At 52.1% G+C, this 24,061-nt stretch overlaps 1 protein-coding gene across 3 annotated transcripts in view; it reads left to right on the top strand.

Annotated features, from left to right (window-relative positions):
- LOC144943532 (leucine-rich repeat-containing protein 3-like) overlaps nt 1–24,061 on the top strand; it is a 57,505-nt gene that overhangs the window by 663 nt on the left and 32,781 nt on the right. The gene's annotated exons all lie outside the window — the stretch shown is intronic.

The raw sequence follows: 24,061 nt of genomic DNA on the forward strand, positions 1-24,061 counted from the left end.
TACGGTGCGAAAAAGTTCAACATACATAGATACGGCCCTGGGCCTCCACTAGGTCGACTCGGCCTTTAATGAGTAGCTGGTGCGGTATGTAAATATGTCCACTAGGGAGACAAAGAGGGCCGGGCGTGGTGCTGCACCACCCACCCCCTCGTGTAGGTTCTACTCGCTAACAGCACTTGGGCTATACGGGGGGTCTTTGTGTGTACAGGTGATAGCTGTGTGTGTGTGGTGTGCGCGCACGGGCGCCAGTACAGGTGCGGTGTCGTTGAGCAAGTGCTGTTCGTGAGCTCCTATGAAGGCCGCCACGGCACACTAGGGGGTGGGTGGGCAGCACCACGCCCGACCGCCTTTGTCTCCCTAGTGTGCATCACCGCACCGGGTACTCATTTGAGGCTGAGTCGACCTAGGGGAGGCCCAGGACCGGTGCAGATAATCGTCACTGCTGTTGGTGGCCGTGAGCGGGAATCGAACTCGGGTCGTAGCCGTGATCCTAGCGCAGCGCGCTAACCGGCACGCTACCGCTCCCCACGGCGGGGTTGCCATAAGGGTCGCATACGCGAGCGAGGCGGTGCGTCCCCAATGGGCAGACCACCCCCCCCCCACCACCCCCCGAGCGAAAAAGTTCAACATACATAGATACGGCCCTGGGCCTCCACTAGGTCGACTCGGCCTTTAATGAGTAGCTGGTGCGGTGTGTAAATATGTCCACTAGGGAGACAAAGAGGGCCGGGCGTGGTGCTGCACCACCCACCCCCTCGTGTAGGTTCTACTCGCTAACAGCACTTGCCCCAACAGTGTGTTAAGGCTATACGGGGGGTCTTTGTGTGTACAGGTGATAGCTGTGTGTGTGTGGTGTGCGCGCACGGGCGCCAGTACAGGTGCGGTGTCGTTGAGCGCCTACAGGTAAATGCGCGTGTGTGTGTGTGCGTGTGTGTGCGTGTGTATGTGTGCGTGTGTGTGTGTGACAAGGCGATATCTGTTCGTGTGTGCAGCTGTCTTTGTCTGCAGATGTGTGCGTGTATCGGTGTGTGTGCGCATGTGAACGTGGGGGAGCGGTAGTGTAGTGGTCATCGCGCTGCGCTACGAACCCCGGCGACCCGAGTTAAACTCCCGGCCGCGTCTGACGAGTGATATCAGTGGCGAGTGACCTTTCGGAACTTGCTACACTCCACATCCCACATCCCCCTTTGCACTGTTTCTCCGCTAACGACGCTTGTCCCCTAACGGTCTATGGACGCTATTCGAGGACTCGTTGTGTTATTTGTAGTCGTGCAGCGATGATAATTATCGAGTGTCCCGCGAGCTAAGACGTTGACGTGAGCGAATGTGTGTGTACAGGTGAGTGTCGTTGTGGGTGCGTTGTGTGACGATCTGGTGCGGGAGTGCAGCGGCGAGCGCGCTGTGTGAGCGAGATCGAATCGCGCTCACGGCCAACACCAGTGACGATAATCTGAATCGGTCCTGGGCCCCCCCCTCCCCGCTACCCTAGGTCGACTCAGCCTCAAATGAGAACCTGGTGCGGTGTGTAAACATCGCCACTAGGGAGACAAAAGCGGCCGGCGTGGTGCTGGTTACTCAAACCAATCTTGTGACGTTCCGGCCTGAATGTGTGCTCGCTGACAGCACTTGTCCCCAAGAGTCTGTGTGGGCTACACGGGGGAGCTTTGTCTACGTTGTGTCTCTGTGTGTGTATATATACAGGCGAGTGTCGGCTAGGGGAGCGATAGCTTCGTGGTTAGCGGCACTGCGCTATGAACCTGGCGACCCGACTTCGATTCCCAAACACGGCCAGCCTTAGGGACGAGTCGTATCGAAGTCGGTCCTGGGAGCCTCCCCTAAGGTGGACTCGGTCCCCACGACGAGTTCCTGGTGCGGCGTTGTCAACATCGCCACTGGGGGAGACAAAGGCGGCCCGGCGTGGGTCTTGGCCACACCACCCCCTCGCGTGCCGTTCCGGCCTTAAATAGATTCTCGCTGACAGCTCTTGAGCCAACATTCTCTATGTCTGCCTATTGGGGGGGGGGGGCATGTGTCTTCTTCGTGTGTGCAGGCGGGTGAAGTTTGCAGGCGTCTGCTACTGCCGCTTTGAACGTGCGGCCTCGCCTGTTGCGCAACCCCTAATTGCGGTGTTGATCCGCGTCCGCCGCTACACGCAGCTGTGTACACACACACACGCGCGCGCGCTAAGTATTGTAAATAATAATGGTCATCCGAACGTTCATCCCTTTGTCAATCCACTGCTGGATGAATGCCCCCCCCCGTCCCCCAGCCCATGCTGTTGGAGGTTGTTGGAGGCTGTGTGGACAAAGCGTTACCGTCGCCGCTCGTTGTGTGGGTTGCTTAACCTGCCCGGATGGTTGTTGGGTCGAGGTCCAGTTGAGCCGTGGCCCGGAATCCAACTCGGGCTTTGCTTTGCTTTGCTTTCGTGTCGCGAGTGCACTAATTACTCCGCCTCGGTGGTAAATTATCGAGCGCGCTCGTGAAGACACCGCCGTTGTCGGATTGCTGCCGAGAAACGCGAACGGGGAAAGAGGCACTTGGAGCCAACGGACAGATTTCCCGATACATATCGATACTTTCTCCTTTGTTGGGAACGCATCCAACGTGAATTACCCAACACGCACAGCGCGGTTCGTGTGTACAGCGCGAGCGCTTATGGTGCGTGAATGGGCGCAAGCCAAATTTAGTGGCCACTAAACAACCCCCTACGACCCCCCCCCCCCCCTCGAGCCGTCGCACGAGGCGATACGATCCGAGGCGATCCAGTCCCAGTGGCTGCTGTGCGCGCCTTCCGCGGCCGCGTGCGTTTCCGTTTCGTGCGTCTCCTCTTGCGTGTTCGCCTCTGGCCACAATCACCTGCCTCGCTTTACCTCGCCACATCTGGGCAGACAAAGCGGGCGTCTGAGCCTCGTGGGTTCTTGGGCCGCCGCGATACTTCGTCGTGGGTAACGGACGGCAGGGCAGCACAGCAGCACGTTGTTGTACTGTACTATGCTCCCAAGCCTATGCTCCCTTACTTCACCGACCAGCACGGCGAAGCGTTGGCAGGCAGCTGCTGAGGGCGGCCCTCGACTAGCAGTGGGGTTGACAAAGACGGAGATGCCCCGTGTAGCCTTAACAGACTGTTGGGGCAAGTGCTGTTCGTGAGCTCCTATGAAGGCCGCCACGGCACACTAGGGGGTGGGTGGGCAGCACCACGCCCGACCGCCTTTGTCTCCCTAGTGTGCATCACCGCACCGGGTACTCATTTGAGGCTGAGTCGACCTAGGGGAGGCCCAGGACCGGTGCAGATAATCGTCACTGCTGTTGGTGGCCGTGAGCGGGAATCGAACTCGGGTCGTAGCCGTGATCCTAGCGCAGCGCGCTAACCGGCACGCTACCGCTCCCCACGGCGGGGTTGCCATAAGGGTCGCATACGCGAGCGAGGCGGTGCGTCCCCAATGGGCAGACCACCCCCCCCCCACCACCCCCCGAGCTGAACGCGTGCCACCGTCCCCGGGTGGTGCTGGTGCGACGGATGCTGCCGGCTGTGTCCCTCGTGGCGGAGGAGCAAGCCGCTGCGCCACTCGTCGGGACGAACCGTGGTATTGGTGGACGGAAAAGTGGGGCGGTGTCGCTGAGCCCCAGGAGAGCTCACCTACTGTATGATCTCATAATAGGCAGCAGCAACATCCTCCTCCTCCGCCTGTGGTCATTGAACCTGGCGCACACGCAACGCACACGCAAGTGCTCCTGTACCCGGCTGGTGCCGTGCCAACGCATTTCCTCGCATCATTTGTCCATGGGCTAGAGCAGAAAGCGTTATTTACGTGGCCAATAAGAGTGGATTAGTTGATAACCAAATTATTTCGAAAAGCGATCACATTATTCACTATTATCAGCCACATAAAGAAATTGGAAACCTGGAGGTCACCAATTGGCATACATAAATTGGTAACCACCAAAGTCCGCTGGTACTGACAAGTGAAATAGCTGGTGGAGGCTCATGGACTAAATACATTTCGGGTCCTCAAAGGTCCTCTGCATTTGAAGGAGAGGCGTTCGAGGGTGCAGGCGCGGGGGAGTGATGTGGGCCACGCAGATGAAACATTCACGGGGCTGTGCGTGGAGCCGGGAGAGAGCAGTGGTTGCAAATGACGATGGTTCCCACTTCTTAACGGTGCTCATGACCCACCGCGCCAGACACGCTTTCCCCACGTTTTTTGAGTTTTTTTTCCGTTCAGTTGCAAATTGTCGTTACGTTTTGCGCGTGCCCGATTTTTTTCTCCTGATTTTTCCCTCCACATTTACAATCGACGTGCGTTTTATAGTATTTGGCTATTATAATTTTCCACGTGATGATAAGCCACTTCGTTGAGCTATCATTTGTGGCAAGGTCGCTTCTGAAAACGAGCTACGTAGCTCAGTGTTCCTTACCTGGTCAAATAAAAAATAGTTTTTTTTATTTTGTTCCGCGACGTCCCACGTGACGTACAGCGCACTCTGCGTGGCACGTGGGACCGCGCGTACACGCGCAGCATTTATTTCTTAACCTCAACACTCTGTGCTTCATGTGGAACACGCAAGTACATGGACATTCGTGTTCAATCACTGACTGCGCGCTTGCTCGTCCATCCAAATGCCTGCCGGCTCGTGTTTTCGCTCGCTCGCCTACCCACTCAAGCATCCGCTCGCCACTTGCTCGCTCTCTCAAATATTAATTCGCCCACGCCACTTTTCATTCACTCGCTCACCTACCAAAATACCCACTTGCCCACCTAAATACTCACTCGCCCACTCACATTTGCACTCGCTTACCTACCCCAACCATCCCATTCACTCACCTACCAAAATTCTCACCCACCCAACAAAATACGTACTCACCCACAACTGCGCTCCCTTCAATAATTTAAGCAAATTCCACCTCCTTATTACGCACAATGTTACATGTGTCCTGCTATAAAAGTATTCATGTTACCACTGCGGCACCAGCCTTGCCGTCCATAAAAGTCGGCCAAAACACAAACCTGCGCAAGATATAGACCCAGCAGGGTCCTCCCTGGTATGTTTGGCCGCCATAATTTACGATTACTGCATTTGGATTTGAGTCGGAGGAAATCTCCGAGTACCATCAGAAAACCCGCGCTTACGAGGCGGTGACAATCAACACTGCCATCTCCTGGCAACCTCAGAGTTGCAGGCTTACAACACGTGGGGCAAAGTCATGGTTGGTCACGCATTCACATACGAACCATCATGATGGTATCCCAGCTCTGTTACCATTGTACATATTTTCTCCACTACATCGGGCAGCCCCTATAACACAGCCGAGGCACCTGCCTTGCAAGCCAACAGCTGTTTAGAGGTCGCATAGTATGTTAGCAGCAAGAGTCAGAACATACCTGGCTACAACTTCATACCCCCCCCCCCTCTTCCTCCCACTTCAGCCGTGTAATTACTGCGTTCTCCGATTATTCTGCCTCCTCCTCCTCGTACGGACTGTGACGGGCGTCCGCAGAGAGCAAGGATATTTGCCGTGTGCTGCCAACAGTCCCGTGAATGTTTCATCTGCGCGGGCCCCGTTACTCTCCCGTGCTTGCACCCTCGCTCGCGCCTCTCCTTTACAGTGTAAAGTTAAAAACGCGGGGAGAGAGAGAGAGGGGGAAGGAGCTCACCGAAGGGGGGCTCGGATGCCCCCCAAATATCTCTCCTCTCTCTCTCCCGTAAGTGGCGTTTGTTCAATCGGCATCACAAGGCGCGCGTGCTCGGGGTTTGTGTCACGGTGGGCATGGAGGCACGGGTTGGTTGATCCATGCGCATCGATGAAACTCCGAAACCTGCCTGGTTGTTAGACGGCCATGTATCGGTAGTGCAGCAAGTGGGCACGTGGGTCTGTGTGGTGGACCTCGACGTGTAGGTAACCCCCCTCCACCCCCATGTACGCATTGTGTATAGTCTGCTTATGCTTTGCTTTGAAAAAAAAATTCGCTCAAAAGGAATTTGCCAATCTTCACGATGAATGCAAGTCTCCTCCTGAAAAGGTCACGGGACACAGTAAGGCTCTCATGGATGCATAAATTATAGCCTTCTGATAATTATTCTTATTTTTACTATAGCTTTGGACATTTATGATGTTCATAGTTTGCCTTTGAGCAGAGGTCTTTCTGAAAATTCGCAATTCATTTGTGTGTGAACGTGTCTAATGCCGTCGTGGGTGATCCATTATTAACAATGTGCTCCATCCCATGCTTGATCTCTTGTTCATCTGTTGCCCTAGATCCACGCGTGAATATTGCAGAGGGATTCAGCTCGTTCACACCAATGCACCGCACACGAGCAAGGAAGGGGCCACATGTTAGAGAAAGGGCAAGCAGTGTGTGGGGCAGAGAAGATGAGTTAACCAAACATAGTCCCCACACCTTGCCCTTAGCCAACCAGCCACGAGTGCTATCCCGAACTCGAACCCTAATCAACCAGCCACTCAGCCACGAGTATTGGCCCTACCTCGAACCCTAACCAACTAGGCAACCAGACCCTATTCTAGATTTGAAGCTTTCGTGACTGCAAGAATTCATACTCTTAGTTTTTTTCAGTGAAGTCACGTTACCTACGTGACTTTACCGAAAAAACCTAAGAGTATGAACCAGACCCTACCTTGCCTAATCACTAATCCTAACCACAAGCCAACAGCTACTATAGTGCTAGCCCTAACCCTTACCAACGAGTCTTCGACCCTAACCCCTAATCCAACTCTCTGGTACTTTGCAGCGCCATCATCCTAGGTTTGCCGGGATGCACGCATGCAGCGCAGACACTCGCCACCGACCCTAACCAGCGCAGGCCACAAATGATAACGGTGGTGGCCGGCGGCACTTCTGGCGCTTCTGGATTAACCGCAGTCGACAAGGGCCGTCCGTCCTAGCGTCGTCTCCAGCTGTTGCCAGTGTCCAGGAGACGACATGCTCGATCTGGGCTCGTCGAGACACGCGAAACGTTGCTTCCGCTGAAAGAGAGGCATTGGGGGCAAAGCACTGGCCGCTGGGCTTGTTGAGTCTGCGGTGCTGTAGGGGTGTGCAGTGTCCCAGTTCACTACCCTGGATGTGGGAAGGGACCCCCCCCCCCGCCTTGTATCCGTGTATCGGCAGCGTTATCTGCGGAGCCCAAGTGGTCGGCGCTTATTAACACAGTGTTACCGGACTCCTGCTGCTGCTGCTGCCCGCCAAGCAACACCGAGATAACAAGGAATTTATCAGCCGTGCGAGATTATCCGTCACTGGTGAATTTTTTTTTAGAGGCGTACACACACGTCTGCCTTGCCTTGTGTGGTTCATAGTGCCCGTGAAAGTCGCTCGTGGGCTTTGCCCCGCTCTTTATCGGATCGAGCGTCACGCTCCATGGGAGGCGAGTCACTCGGTTCACAGACGCTGGGCAGCGAGCACGTGTGAGTGTTTTAGCGCGGGACGTGGAGCGAAGTAAAACTTTAGGTTGACCTCTTGCCCTACGACGGAATTGAGTCGGCCAATGGGAACGACATTTTTTGGTAAGTCAAATTCCAAAAAGAAAATTGTGGTTTTTAGTTGTTTCGAATTCTTGTATGTTCTTGCACACAGTGACACTCTGCTCAGGAGCTAAATTCCGATGTCGAGGTCTGCTCGTCACAACGAGAGGGCTTCGGGAGAGAGAGTTCGTGTAGTTAGAACTATCGTGGTTTACTCTGCGGTCCATTGTCTGGGTTGCAAGGCCAGAATGGCACTGCTGGGCTTGTCTTTAAATTCCCATTCATGGAGGAGATGCGCAAATCGGTCTGTCGATGTTCCGATGCGGTCGATGGTTACACCACCAGTGTGTTAGAGAAAATATCAAAGCCAGGAGGTGCAATGTTTGGGGTCTCGGATGAGGAGTTTTTTTTCTGGACGTCTGCATTGTCCCACTCTGTTCGCCATAGATTGTAAGCGTATATTTAACTGTGTGTGCGGGAAATGTTTGGCTTTCTAGCTCATCTACACCAGAATTAGACTTGGTGTCAGTCGGTTTTAATTGTGTGTCTGCGATGCGCAGTATTGTAGCCGCATAATGCCCACCTGGCTACTCACCCATCACACTCGGCTCCTCCAATAACCCCTACCCCCTGATCAACGCCTCCCTCTGCCTGAGTCCCCTTCCCCCCATTCCAGATGCTATCCAAATATGGGGCCTTGTTTAGATGAATCGTGAACGATCGTCATATTGTATCGTGGCTAGCCATCGAACAAAGACGGTCACCGTGTTCCGTGCTTTCAGGGTGCGCTTCTGCGGCCGTCTGGAACGCTCTTCCTTCTGATATTAGAAAGCCACTGGGAGCTATGCACTTTCAAATTCACTCGATTGAAGAATAATTTCTGAAGAACTGCTTATTGTGTTTGGTTTGTCCTTTCCCACACCTCCGATTTAGCACCGGTCGGCTACGTACAGCGAGAAGAAGTACTACACACATCCAGCACAATTACACACCTTGACTATCGTGCAGTATTCTATTTTAGGCTTGGGGCGTGATGCATCGATCAGTCAATCAAAATCCTTTTTTATTTCTCTTGATCCGTCCAAGCCAGGGTTTCCTTGCGGCAAGCTCAATACGCCATCGGTTTCCACGCGGAGCGAGCCGGCTGCATGCTCACTGTGAGTTTCCCGGCTGCGTGCTCGCTATAAGCTCGCTCTGTGCGTGCTCGATGTGAGCTTGCTCGCTGAGTGCTCGTTGCGTGCTGGCCTGGCTATGTGCTCGCTGGCTATGTGCTCGCTGGCTATGTGCTCGTTGGCTATGTGCTCGCTGGCTATGTGCTCGCTGGCTATGTGCTCGCTGGCTATGTGCTCGCTGGCTATGTGCTCGCTGGCTATGTGCTCGCTGGCTATGTGCTCGGCGCCTCGTTGCGTAGGAAACGCGCCGCCATCGCCCGGGGCGGCCGCTTCTAGGTGCGTCGCTGTGTTGACGATGAAATCGAGGATCGCGTCTCTTGGTGTGTGCGTGCGGCATCTCGGCTCGGGTTTCGGGCACGGGACCGCTCCGTGTCTGCTCAACCTTCACGCCGCGATTGTCACCGCACCGCGGCTGTAGCACGGCCGTCCGATGGCACGCGATGATCTCGGCCCTCTAATTCTATGACGCGGGGCGTGCGGTCACTTCGTTCGTTATAATTGTCGTCGTCGTCGATAAATCAATCGAACGGTCATCGTCAATCAATTGACAGGCTCGGCGAGTGACAGAACAGCCCGTTTGAGCGCGCTGCGCTTGTCCGAGCCTCGAGCTGGCGCCTGGAATGTAGCCTGCCTGCCCGCTGCAAGGGTGTTCACGTCAAGACTTGAGACCCATTTGTGTCCATGTGCATATAACACGTTCATTTAAATATTTGTCCCCCCCCCTTACCTTCTTGTGAAGCATCAAGAGATGTGGCTGCATTTATATGCAATGTAAATTGTATTGTAAGAATGACCTGGTTAAATACACTAATCAGAAAATAATGTACCCTTCGGTTTGTGCGGGAGTGCGTTAATTAAACACTTTATATATACACAGACACTGTGAATCAGAGCCATTGTTAAACCTTTCATTCGATAAGTTCTACTTTTTTCCAAGGCAGACTTGACCCAGTGACAAGGTCTGGCCGCGTCGCACATGAGGCTGGACGCATGGCCAGCATTATTGAATTATATTCGTCTTTGTGGCTTAAATCCTCACGCTGCGTGTAACCGCTGCCATCGCAAAGAGGTGTGCCGGGTATATTCCCTGTCGCTGGCCTGGACAGACCTGGCTGAGATTAATCCCTGTTGATGGAACAGAATAAATAAGCGGACGATAAACTCTCCTTCACAAAGCCATCTCCACGTGAAAACTAAAACAAAGATGTATTTCAAGACAAGCAAACTCCGGTTTCGACACACAACGTCTCATCAGCATGGACAAGCTCGCTTGAAACACAGCTGGTTAACTGCCGATCTTACAAACATGGGACCTCGTGGTGTAGGGTCATCTCGAAAGAGAGAGAGAGATGGGGCGGGGGTGGGGAGTGAGATACATGCATTTTTGTCATCGTTGTGAATGTTACTGCGCCCGTGACACAGATTATGGCCGAGTCCGGGGTGCCGTGGTGGAGTGGGGAGAGGGGTAGTCTGTGGAGTCCGTGAGTTTTTTTGTGGTCACCCAATTAAACGAACGCTGTGGCACCCATTTTCCCGACCGCGTCCTCTCTCGCCTCGTCACGTCCGCCCTCCCGCCACCAGTTACCACGACGGCCCAGCGTGCCCACCTCGTGCTCCACAAGGCCCAGAAGTTAGCAGCTGTGACTTGCAGAGCGGTTGCTTCGCTGGTGACGATGGTGGCGATGCACGTGCGCTGCCGCTAGCGGTTAGCGCGCGCCGCTGCGCCTCGAAACCCGGCGACCCGAGTTCGATTCCCGCTCACGGCCAATGTCGGTGACGAATATCTGAACCGGTCCTGGGCCTCCCCCGTCGATGGTGTAAACATCGCCGCTGGGGAGACAAAGGCGGTCGGGCGTGGTGCTGGCCACCCACCCCCTCGTGTGCCGTGCTGGCCTTCATAGGTGCTCGCGAACAGCACTCGCCCCAGCAGCCTCTTAAGGCTATACGGGGGATCTTTGTCTTTGATGCACGTGTACACGCACCACCGTTTGCCTACCGCACTTCGATGTTCCTGCAGCGCATACCCCAGTGCAGTGGGTGCACCCAGATGAGCATTCTTGGAGGGGAGCAATCGATATTGTGGGATAATTACTAATTCAAAGATCGGATTTTATATTTAAAAATCCCAAACAAATTTTTTTTTAAAAATGGTCTGTGACCAAATGACGTCGGGCATAACAATTAGAGTTGCATGTGGTGTGGTGTGTGTGTTTTAATATTTGATAAGAGTATTATTTAAACATGCCATCTCGCTTCCTCTCCGTGTATTAAACTATTGTAGCAAGAATACCTAAATGCAATTTAGGTGAGAGTGGCTGTGGGTGTAGTTGCATTTTTTTTAATGTCTATCGCTTCATCGCTACATTGACAGAGCTTTGATTTTTAACTTTTGTTCCAAAGCATTCTTTCCATTATGTAATTTAATACCCCCCCCCCTAAACACGCACACGCACACTGTCGTGAGTGTCCTGCGCATAAAATATTATCTGCCCGTGTTTCTGCAGGATGGGATAAATATTGGAGTAAAATCAATCGAGGCGTCTTGGTTGATGCAATAACCGAATGCATTTTCGTCTAATTTGCGTGTGTTGCAGGGAGAGTGGTGTGTGTTGTGTGTGGTGTGGTGTGTGTGGTGATATCTGTTGCACGGGGGGATGTTCTCCTGTGCGTCGTATTTTTTATACGCATGGAAAATTCCACAATGCAGAACCCAAGGACGTAGGCCGTAGCCAGATAACGGGGGGTGGGGGGCATGGTGGGGTGGTGGGGGGCATTGTGGGGTGGTTGGGGGGCATGGTGGGGTGGGGGGGGGCTTGGTGGGGTGGTGGGGGCATGGTGGGGGGCATGGTGGGGGGCATGGTGGGGTGGTGGGGGGCATGGTGGGGTGGGCATGGTGGGGCATGGTGGGGTGGGGGGACATGGTGGGGTGGGGGGGGGGCTTGGTGGGGTGGGGGGGGGGCATGGTAGGGTGGGGGGGGCTTGGTGGGGGGGGCTTGGTGGGGTGGGTGGGGGTGGGCTTGGTGGGGTGGGGGGACATGGTGGAGGGGCATGGTGGGGTGGGGGCGCGTTGGCGACGAGGGTACCACGCGGTGGAGGAAATTTGACGCGCCTGCAAAGCTCATCACGCTGGAAAACAAAAACGAACCCCGCCTCCGCGCCGCAGACTGTTGTTGTGTTTGCGATGGGCTCGCGTGAGTCATGGCGAACAAATATGACCGAGTTTGCAATGGACTTTTCACTGTTATCCCCTCCCCCACCCCCCTTTGAAGCTTCCAGAAAACGGGCTTTGCGAGCGATATTTCAAAATCGGCGTCTTTATTTAGACTGGAGGAATCCGGTGAGCTATGAAGCTTTTTCACGCATGTCCAGATGTCCATTTGTATTCCTTTAGAGTCACTCAATAATAATAATACCCTGCATAGGGTCTCTCCAGCGCCTTTCCACGAGCCGGTAACTGCAGGGCATTGCCTCCGCAGCTTGAACACGAACTGTGCTAATATCGCGTGTGTACGTAAATGCAAATGCTTATCCTTAAACGCGTGCACGTACTTCTGTGGTGCAACGAGTTACAATTGTTTTGCTTGACCAACGTGTGACGACGTGTTTAGTTGCCGCAGAGTAACTGAATTTCTCCGTAATTTTCTGAATAATAAACGCATTGCATTGACTCGATGACAGCCCCATGCAGCGCAGTACGTTCTACTTTGTGTACCATGGCTGAACCTGAATCTGCAAATTGTGTTTTGTGGTGAGAGGGCGGCAGCACGGTGGAGCAGCGGCAACACCCGCGCCTTACAGCAATAAGCGCCTAGGTTCGATCCGGGTGCCTTTTCTTGCGTGGAGTTTTGTATGTCCCCCCCCCCTATTCTGTTTGGGTTTCTTCTCGGTGCTCCAGTTTGGCACACAAACTGACACTTAATATGTAACTGACAATCAGCAATACATCCCAATATTGAAACATCACCCGCAAATTTCTCACCTGGGATGACACCTGGAAGCAACATCGCCCCCGACTGCGAAAACTTGGCCGGATCCCACCAAAGAAAGAGTTGAGGCTCGGTGCGGCTTCCCTTGGTAAAGAAGCCCAATGATAAATTTAAAAAAACTTCATAATACAACTTCAAACCTCAGAACACCTCGTGAACGACCTGTCTGCTGTTTCTCATTACATCTCAGAAGTTCTCCTCCGCATCTCCAGAGAATCTGTCGCCTGGATATGAGAACGTTGCCTTCGCACTCCAACCTGTTGCTGTTCCCTCCCCGTGGCCATTTGGGGGTAGAGCATCCCACTGGGATTTTTGCACACAGCGTTGGTGTACGGTGCTTTTTCTGCTGTCTTTAATTGGTTTTTCTGTTTGCACTCAGTCACATATTCACTTTAAGATGTTTTTTTGTTCATGTTTTTGTTTTTTGTTTGTTGCGGTTGCACCCGATTCAAGAGCCGAATGGCTCACAGGACTATACCTAATACATGAACTTGAACTTGAGCCCCGCGGAGGAGCGGAGGCTGAAGGGGCTTCTCAGCGACAGCGGCGCCGAGCCCCCAAGCGCACGCCACTGCCTAACGATGGGTGCATGGACATTTCAACGGCGAGCCGATACACAAGGCAGGGCAAGTGCGGTTAGCGAGCACCTGATGAAGGCTGGCACGGCACACGAGTTGGTGGTGAGTGGCCAGCACCACGCCCGGCCGCCTTTGTCTCCCCAGTGGCGATGTTTACTATACACCACGCCAGGTACTATTTTGAGGCCTGAGTCGACCCATGGGAGGCCCAGCACCGGTTCAGATAATTGTCACTGGTGTTGGCCGTGAATCAAACTCGGGTCGCCGGGTTCGGAGCGCAGCACGCTAACCGCTACGCTACCGCTCCCCACGAACTGATAAACAACAGCAACAACTGCCATTTGCCACTAAGTGACAGTGACGTTGCCATGGCGCTTGTTCCAGGCTCGGTGCACTTTAAGGCAATGTGAAGTGTCGAACGCCCGTTGGAAGTAGGTCATGGGACAGACACAGGTGCCATGGGTTGAATGCCTGGGATGACTGGCGGATGTACCACCTGTGCCCCCAACTGTGCTAACTTGCTGTGTTTTAGCCACCCGGCGCTCTGCTCGTTGTTGGGATCATCGCTCCTCTGTCCTCCGTTGTTGCTGGAGGGCGACTGCCTCCAGCTGCCCAGCAGCGTCCTTCATGAGCCTCCACAGAGGCCAATCTTTGCACCGCTGGTACCAGTCATCGGCAAGTCCACTCAGCTTCACGTCCTCCTGTACCACATTACTCCATATCTTCTCTAGCCCGTGCTGCGCCCGTTTAGCCCCCTCGATCGGGCCGAACAAAAGCTGTTTAGGCATGCGGTTGCTGGACATGCGGGCTACATGACCCAGCCAACATAGCCTTGCCTGCCGGAGGAACTCACCGATGGAACTTTGCCCAGATGTTTCAAGGATTTGTGAGCTCCTCACACAATCCAGCCTGGTTAAACCCAGGATGGATCGTAGGCAGGCCAGCCTAAATGTTTATAACCGGTGAAGATGCTCCATTAGGGGGGTCCACGTTTCGCAAGCGTAGAGAAGGGAATGAATGACTGTGGCCGAGAAGATCTGAAGCTTCATGCGGAGCGACAGATCAAGCAGCTTCCACACAGCGTTACGCGTTATGCAACCGATGAAAAGATATTGCTGCTCGACTGATTCGGAGTGAGAACTCGGCTGCCAAACCGGAGCTGATAAACGGGCATATAAATAGGTGCACCAGCGGGGAAAATATTTAATCATATTGATATCCTTGCAAATGACTCAATCGGGATTATACAGTCGGTTCTCCTATAACACGGTAAAACACAGCGTTATGGAAAAATCGCGTTGTTGTAGATACTATATAATATAGGGGAATGACCCGGGCAGGTTGAACAAAGACCGAGGTGCATGGGTAGCATCTAGAAGCATCCCGCAGCATCCCAATGCCTTGTGTGATGCTATGCCGAGGCAGCCATACAATCGTTTATTCCTCCTCGCGCGATGTAGTTCTGTTCACGCAAATCGCGTTATATCCAATTCGCATCCGCGTTTTATATATATAATATAAAGAGTTCCCTTAACACATTCATCGTGTTATGAAAACACGCAGCGTTTATATAACAGACTGTACACACACACACGGCAATGTCCCGCCCTTCTCCAAATAGAACTTGGCAGGGACCCATCCTGAAAAGGAGTCGTTGAGATCCGACGGGGCCTTGCTGGGTGAACGAGCGTAGCGATGACAATGATTGCTCACGGCGGAATAAGAAGCGTTCTGCCGCGGTTCACCCCACCGTCCGCATTGGAACATAACGGCAATTGTTGGGTCACGAGCGGTGATATTTTATAATACTGAATAGTTGTCTCTGTTAAACTACTCTTCGTTGCATTGCTGCAATGTATCGGTGATTCGTCGCTGAATGCAGTTCACATTCATCCTCGCAAATGACTGACAGTGCAGTAGTGCATTCGTAATAGAAATTAACATTTCATTTAAATTGGTTTCTCCAAGACTTGAGCCGTGAGGATCTCAGCAAAAGTCGTTAAGCCTGGTGGTTAAGTCGTGCGATTGGAGACTACCTGTGCACGCCTGGTGTTGTGAGCATGGGTCAGTTGAGGTGGCAGTGATACGGTGGTACAGCGATGCATTCTGGGATCTATCTATATGCAAGCTCTGAAAGTATTTTCCTCGTATGGCTGCTGGGTTCTCTAGCTCATTTTTCAGAAGCGACCTGGCCATAAATGATATCTCAACAAAGTTTATTGAGGCTTTCTAGATTTGAAGCTTTCGTGACTGCAAGGATTCATATTCTTAGGTTTTTCCGGTAAAGTCACGTAGGTAAAAAATGCAAATTAATAAAAGTAAAATAAAAATAAAATAAAAATCACGACGTTTCGGAGGCAAAGACGGAAGCTTGTGTTGCCTCCGAAACGTCGTGATTTTTATTGTATTTTTATTTAACTTTTATTAATTTTAATTTTAATTTTTTTACCTACGTGACTTTACCGAAAAAAATCTAAGAATATTTATTGAGGCTATATGGCGAATCGTTGTCTCTGCGTATGCAGTCGAGTAACAGTTCACCGATGGTTGGAGCATCAGCTGATCCCACGGAGAGCCACACAGTTGGACACAACTCACAATGCCAGTTGGCGTCTTGGTAATGTAGTCAACTTGGCTGACAATGCTTTTGTGCAAACCCATGAGCAATTGAAACTAAAACTATTTTTTTTATTTTACTGTGTAAACCCCACTGAGCTATATAGCTCTTTTTTCAGAAGCGACCTGGCCACAAATGATAGCTCAATGAAGTGGCTTATCATGTGGAAATTTATAGCAGCCAAATACTCTAAATGCATGTTTCTAAATGCAGAGGGAAAAACCGGAGGACCCGGAGATAAATCCACGTAACCACAGGGAGAACATGAAAACTCCAAATATATACATGTAGGTGTCAGGGTCGGGATCGAGCCCAAGATCGCCTGCATACCAGGTGAGGTAGTTAACATCTCTCCACTGCTGAGGTAAATTGGCACTGTGGCTATAGAGAACATGACACTTTTGCTGGTGGAAGGGCCTCCACTAGAGCGAGTGTTTATAGAGGGCATTCTGTCGACTCTTCCACGTTTGACAGGCGTGTCACAAATGGGACCACTAGGGACCTCCGGATGTCCATAGCACCACGACAGCTCCCCTCCTGTGGGCTGGACAGCAAAGTTAATTTAATAATCCCCCCCACCCACAACCATCCACCCCACCCACCGATACCGAAACTATCGTTTTTACATTTGAGTCACGCGTTAGCCTATTTTTTCGTAAGTACCATTTTGTCGTGAGGTGTTGTCCGTGCGGCGATGATGTGCGCTCTCCAGGGCTCCACGCTCGTGAGTTGTAGCTCTGATCAAACCGATTTTTGTTTTTTTTACCGGAGCAAAATCTCCATGAGCACAGGATCGGAGGATCGGAGTCACGGTGGCGGTTTAAACAAACAAAAAAAACCCGGCGCTTTGGCGCGCTCACTCGCTCGCTCCGCCAACAACACAGTCCGACTTTAAGCGAGAACAGGAAGGGCTCAGGCCCTTCGTAATAAACAATCCGTCGGTTTTGTTTATATTAAAACTTTGTGCCGATATATGCGGGGGTGTGGGGGGGTGTGGCTTTAAGCGAGCGGTGTTATTTTAATTTTAGTTTTTACACTGCAGAGGACAGTCCAATGAGGCACCAAGTGGCCACGAAAACACAAATCAACATTTTTAAACGTCGTAACAGACCAGAATCAGAATCTTTTTTTTCCATTCATACTGGAGGAATTCGATGAGCTATAAAGCAATGTTTTTCTCCACAGATGCCCAGTAGGAGCACGGGGTCAGACGAGAGTGTTTTTTGCACCGAACGAGATGATTCCAGATCGGGGGAAGGGACGAGGGGAGGGTGCAGTGCGATGGAAGAAGCAGAAAGAGGGGCGAGGTGCCGTGCTCAACGTGGCTGGAGGAATCGATGAGTGGCGTTCACAGCAACGGTCACAATGCTAGCAGCGATTATAGTGGGATACGCAGGTGCCAAATGCCCCATCTGCCAAAAACAACAGCAATAATAATGCCAATTTCTGTACGGTTGCAAGAGCGATGTTTTAAGAATGGCAGACCAGTTAGCCTCCTGTTACACGTATATAAATTGTTAACCAAGAATCGTAAAGAACAAACAAGTGGACAATTGCGTGGGTATGCAGAATTTAAAGAAGAAAAAAACACTTCTACGTGGACTGGCACGCATTCCGTCCATCGGAGCAAAGGGAAATGCATCCGGTGCAGTCGTGCTCGACTCTGTGCGGGTTTACGAGAGCGCACATCGATTCGGTGGAAATTGAAGCCGTCGTTCATGCTCGTGGAAAACGGAAGACTTGGAATGAAAAAAAGGATGCGGAAATTATATCAAAATCGGCTATATAAAGAAAAAAACTTATTTTTGTTACCAGTTTATCGGGCAGGGAGATGCACCCTCGCCACGGCTATTTGCGTTGGCTTAGGAAGTTGGCGTTGGAGGCATGGAAAAAAGCCACGAGTGGAGAAAGTGTGAAGGCGTCGCAGATTTGCCCAACGCGAGAGATGGAGCGAGATGATGGCTCGGTGGAGTTGCGTGACCGTGAGGGATTGCGTCGGCAGTAGGAGACCTCCCTCATCCAGCAGTGGATCGATCGTGACTGGTCACGTTGACGTCAACTGTTCATTGCTGAAGCTCTCCGTTGTCTCGGCTTATTTATTTTGGAATCTTGGCTCGGCTATGGTTGAGTCTTGTTCCTCTCCTCCCTCTACTTCTTCTTATTGCTGCTGATATTGTAGCGCAACAACGTTTAGGTTGAGTGTGACTCTGGCCCGCCATAACTGGACATCTGTGAAAAAAGAGCTTAATAGCTTATCGGATTTGTCCAGGATATATAAAGATTCTGACTCTGCATATTCTACGTAAACAATTGGAGCTATTGGTAAAGAACTGCAGGTTTATTTAGCACTTGATGATAGAATGTTGTCCTAGTTTTGGGACGTGGAGATCACACTGACCTCATGTGTTTTGTGTTTTTATCAGCACTACTAATACCAGGGTCTCTTGCAGGAAAGTAAACCCAAGCAGTTTTGTTCGTCCGGCAGATTCCTACGGCTAGCACGCCCAGCTGAGTCAACTGATGACAAAGATTAAGCCGATAAACTACTAAGTGCAGCCTTATGAGCATTGTTGTTAAAGCAGTTGAAACTGATCCAAAGTGCTGCTTTGAAGTTTGAATATCACATTGATACCGACGGGAATCAATTACCATAGATGCAGTGCCAAATTCGAGCACTTTCTCCAGATAGAGAGGGCAATTCTGCAGCCATATAAACAAAAAAAACGCGTGATTGGTCCAGAAAACAAACGCTTACCTAGACAAAAAGGCGCTTTCAGTTGTAAAACAGACCGGCGATCTTGGTTCGCTGTGTGTGCAAAGAACCCGGCGACCCGAGTTCAATTCTCGCTCATGGCCAACACCGGTGACAATTATCTGAACCGGTCCTGAGCTTCTTCTAGGTCTGCTCGGCCTCGAATGAGTATCTGGTGCGGTGTGTGTAAGCATCGCCACTGGGGAGACAAAGGCGGCCGGGCGTGGTGCTGGCCACCCACCCTCTCGCGTGCTACACCGCCCATCATAGGTGCTTGCTAACAGTCTGCTAAGGCTACGTGGGGGGGTGGGGGGGGTCTTTGTCGCGGTTTTGTGCGCCCATTTCGCCAAGAAGCTGTTTTTCCTGGTGATGCCCACCGGCTCAGTCAGATCCGAGAGAGGGGGGGCCGAGTCTGTGCCGTTTTTAGTTCAGGCAGCAGAAGGACAGCAACCGGTGCCTGTCCGAGCGTTCGCCTGGCAGACTGATGGCGCCGGTGTCGCTCGCACCACGCCAAGTGTCTGCCGAGAGCTGTAAATAGACCGTCACGACGTACAAAACCAAAAATTAAAAAGGCACAAATGCGTATTTGATTATGCGCATTTGAATACTCTAATGGGTATTTTCCCCAGGGCTCGTTTTGTGTCACTGGGAGGCCGGAGTCAGGCGGCACGTGACGACTCCTCTTAGACACCCACACGGAGGGAGGTTGGCAACATTTGGTGCGATCCACCACAACCCCTCGCCGCCTCCACAGTGCTGGACTACAGGCCACCGCCGATATGCCCGGGGGTAATTGTTTAATTGTGAGATGCGGAGATCTTTGTTTGAAACCCTAACGGACGCTCGCGTGAATGTGAGATGGCATTGGCGGTGTCGTTTTGTGAACACGTCCTCATTAGTGGCGTGTTGTGTGTTGTGGCGGAGTCACGCGGCTCGGTTGTTTTGAAAGTCTGTGTCACAAATCGTGCAGCTCTTCTTCCCTGTCGGGAAGTCCACACACTTACATTTACAAATTATCTTAAGATGCACGGTTGTGTATCTTCGTCGTGCATCTTTGAGAATTCGGTTTGGCCAATGTTTGCAATACGGTGGTCGTGTTTTTGACAGAAAACATCATTGTCCCTGTCCAACAAGCTTTTCCATGATTTCAATTTTTTTCGAGGCATTTGCACACTGACGACTGCGTCAGACCATGGAGGAACCTTCTCGTCGAAACGTCACGGGCACCGCGGATACGCCGCGTTTCACCGAGAGCGCAGTCAACAAGCTACCGCCGCCACACATAGCTGAACACTTCCCCACAAATTCGTCATGCTTCGTCGTGCTCTCTCCCGACGAGCGTTGGGGTGGCGAGCCGGCGCGGTTCGACGGGGACGGGGTGGGTACCCTGGAGGTGCCGCCTCTGCCGTGCATGCGTGCGTGTGATGAGATATATTTTTGGTTTTGTGGTAATTAAAAGATCTGAAAGATCTGGAAAAAAGTCCCATCGGTGAGCTCCTCCGGCAGGCAAGGCTGCGTTGGCTGGGTCATGTAGTCCGCTTGCCCAGCCACTGCATGCCCATGCAGCTTTTGTTCGACCGGATCGAGGGGGCTTAACGGGTGCGGTACCGGCTAGAGAAGAGATGGAGTGATGCGGTATAAGATGACGTGAAGCTGAGTGGACTTGCCGATGACTGGTACCAGCGGTGTCAAGATTGGCCTTTGTGGAGGAGGCTCGTGAAGGACGCTGCTGGGCAGTTGGAGGAAGTCGCCCTCAAACAACAACGGAGGGCGGAGGAGCGACGCTCATAACAAGGAGCAGAGTGCCGGGTGACTAAGATGCAGCGAATTGGCACAGTAGGCGGCACAGGTGGTGCATCGGCCAGTCATCTCAGTCAGTCAACCCATATCACCTGGGTCTGTCCCGTGACGTGCCAGCGGGTATTCGACACTGCACGTGGCCTCAACGTGCACACAGCCTGGCACAACCGCCATGGTAACGTCACCTCCACTTAGTGGCGAATGGCGATTGTTGTTGTTGTGGTTATAGAGCCACGTGCCCTCCGTGCATCCTACCCACGTAGGGCACGGCCGTTTTGCAGCCAAAAAAAGGTGCCATCCGCAGGCCAAGCAAGGAAACAGCGTTTCATCGTCGCTCAGATGTTGTCCAGAATACATTTTTGGACTTCGCCTCATGTATGCCTCCGTTATGTCTCGGTATTCCAGATTAAGGTAACGGAGGTGAGACTTTAATGGTTGGGGCACGTGTTGAGGAAAGCACACCAAGTCGATGCACTGGGAAGGGCTGTGGAGACGCTACCTGTGCAGGGCAGCAAGGAGTGGAGGAGGGAGAGCGAGGGTGAGATGGGAGGATGCGATGGATGGAGATGCGATGACGAGGGGCGTGCCTGGGGGAGAGGGGCACAGAGAATGGACGAACGCAGAGAAAGGACAGATCTGAGCGGCCGCCCCCTCCTCGCATTGATGGGAATTTTGGCAAAAACAAATGAACGTCTTTGTGTTCAAGTTCCTCTTCGCCCTGAGGTGCTGCAGCGTAAATGCGTTCATCACCACCTCTCTACAGATCCTCGCATGCCCAGTGGCAGTAAGTAGCGTGGGTGCGGACAAAAAATCCATCCTGTGTCTCGCAAACCCCCAAACGCATTGCAGAAGCGCGAACGATCCGTAGCGGGCGCTGGAGTGAGGGGGGGGGGGAGTGTGAGCCTCCGTGTTGCCACGTTTGATTCCCGCGTGCTATTTTCCCGTCGTCGTGCCCAGGTCCGATCTTTGACGAATCCCAAAACAAAACGCGTTCTTGAGACACTCGACCGCGCGGCCCCAGTGTGTGCGCGGTTAATTGGCTCGCGCCGAATGATTTTGATAATTTACGTAGCACCGGTGTTTCCGTTGATTGAGCTGCCTCTCGACTGATTGGTTTCCGGAGCCATAATAATAGAGGGGGCCCGTCAATGCCTCGTTACTCTTGAGTGTTTTGTGGCCTGCGACGTCGTGAAAAGTTGTTTGACCGTGGGAAATAACAAAGGTTACGTAAAACTAATTTGGGTTTTGTAGGTGGGTTTTACGCGCGCAAACTGATGCACGCATTCTATAACCAGTTTACATTATCGTGCGTTTAAAAAATAATTATATTTTGCCGTGGATTTCCTTTTCCATGCGTGAGCGTGGCTTCGGCACTCCTCCCGTAACCTGTCGGAGGGACCCTTCACACGCGCTCGCTGTGTCGAGCCACACCGATGTTAGAGCCGGGTTCGTGAATAAAGATCAAGGTGGAAAAAGAGCACCGTCACACAACGGTATCACACACGTGACCAGGCACGCTGGCCGCGCACGTCTCTGCCCGCACGTGTGTGTGTGCACGTGTGTGTGCGTGTGTGCTAGATGAGTGGAACGGTGGTGCATTGGTTAGTGTGCTGGGCTACGAACTCGGTTGGTCAACACCAGTGACGATCATCTGAACCGGTCCTGGGCCTCCCCTAGATCGACTCTGACCAGTATGAGTACATGGCGCAGTTTGTGAACATCAGCACTGGGGAGACAAAGGCAGCTGGGCATGGTGCTGGCCATACCATTCCTTCTCATGCACTCGAAAGGCTTCATAGGTGCTCACTAACAGCACTTGACCCAACAGCGTATATAGGCTACATAGCAACCTGTGTATTCATGTCTGCATGCATGCATACATACGTGTGTGTGTGTGTGTGTTGTATCTGTGGAACAGTTTCCATGCTGTACGACAATCCGAGCTGACATGGGTTTAATTCCCATCCATGGATAACATCAGTGGAAAATGATATCTGAACCTGCCCTGGGCTCCCCAAGATCGACATGAGCAAATGTGATGTTGGAACACCAACGAGACGACAAAGGTCGCCTGGATTGCTTGCTCGCCACACTTGTCCATCCAGCATTTTGCTGTCCTTAATAGGTGCTTGCTAACAGCACTTGCCAAAACGGTCTTTAATGGCCCGACTGAGAATGTTTTTGCCCACGCGTGTGCGTTTATTTATAGTCGCGTTACCCAGCCAGCGTGAACGTCGACAGAAAATAAGAATGAAAGGCAAAGGTGCTGCCACGCGCTATTGCTGGCAGAGGGGTCTCCACTCGAGGGAGCTCTCGAGGGGGGCCCTCCAGAAGTGAATGTTGGCCCATTCTCCAATGCTGGCCGTGCGACTCGGAGGAGGTGGGAGTTCCCACTCTTTACCCCCACCACATACGACTTGCTCACGGACTAACTGTGATGAACCCATTTACAACCGCAGGGTGGACGGAGATGAGAGGGGAGGGGAATTTGCCACGCCAGGAGAATGAATCGGCGACGTCTGTACGAACCGTTGCTCCAAGACAACTAAAATATCAATGTAACAACAACAATCCCATTCGCTTTCCCGTAAAAAAATAATTATTAATTTAAAATTTGATTGAAAATTCATCTCCCGTTATTTGTGCTTTGCCACGTGACTGTTGGATGCCTGGATTGTAGCTGCCGAAATGCTCTCTGGCTGAACCTTGCATGCACAACACCGACAACGACGCTGCACACAATTCACATCGTACAAATGTGTGCACCCCGTGCACAGTAGGCGCAACGTGCAGACGCGTCGTTGTAGAATCCCAATTATCGACACTAAAACGGGGGAAGTGCGTCTCGTGTGAAAGCAGATTTTGAATGGTAATTGGAAGGCACCTCTCTTGGTGGGTAATTGAAGTTATTGGAGTGGTTAATTGGAGGCCTTTTTCGCTTATCCGTGATTCACAAGCGAACCCGGTTTTCCTCTCCGCTGGCACGCTGCGTACAACTGCCATGAGCCAGCGTTTTTCGAACAAGACACGATGGTAAAATGTGTTTAATTGGTGGCGGTGGCGACGGTGGTGATGTTGAGTTTTGTATTTGGAGGTGGAACGGACAAAGAAGAGACGGTAAAGATGCAGATCCCGAAACGTCGTCTTGTTTGTGCCAAGGCAGCCAGAGGGGCCGGCCTTCCACGTTGACTTGGCCCACCCGCCCGTTACGTGGAGGTGCCATTTCCCACTGTCCTCTGTCTCGTGGCAATATGCTCAAGTCGTGGCCACATCTTTCTGGCACCGATCTCTAATGATGTCGTCGTCGATCCATTCTCAGTGAGGTCTTCCTTTCTTTTGCGCTCCTTCCATTTGTTTTACGAACAACAACACTTTTCATCTTCCTGTTGTCCATCCTAAATGACGTGAAGATGTACCGCTTAGAAAATACAAATCCAGCCATTCTTAATCCACCACTAATCCCCCCCCCCCGCCCCGCGTACCACAATGGCAACTGAGGGTTTATTTTTTTTTTACCGTACTTCACCATGCTGGTCACTGCGGGGGTTAGTGAAGAGGGCAGTGCAGGAACGTTTCGAATCAACACAGGGGAAGCCACTGGAGCTATGCACTTTAGAATCACCTAGATTGAACGCTAATTTCCTTAGAACTGCTTTTTATGTTTAGTTTGTTGTCCTTT

The sequence above is a fragment of the Lampetra fluviatilis genome, chromosome 31 (genome assembly GCF_964198595.1).
Source record: "Lampetra fluviatilis chromosome 31, kcLamFluv1.1, whole genome shotgun sequence".
Lineage (NCBI taxonomy): Eukaryota > Metazoa > Chordata > Hyperoartia > Petromyzontiformes > Petromyzontidae > Lampetra > Lampetra fluviatilis.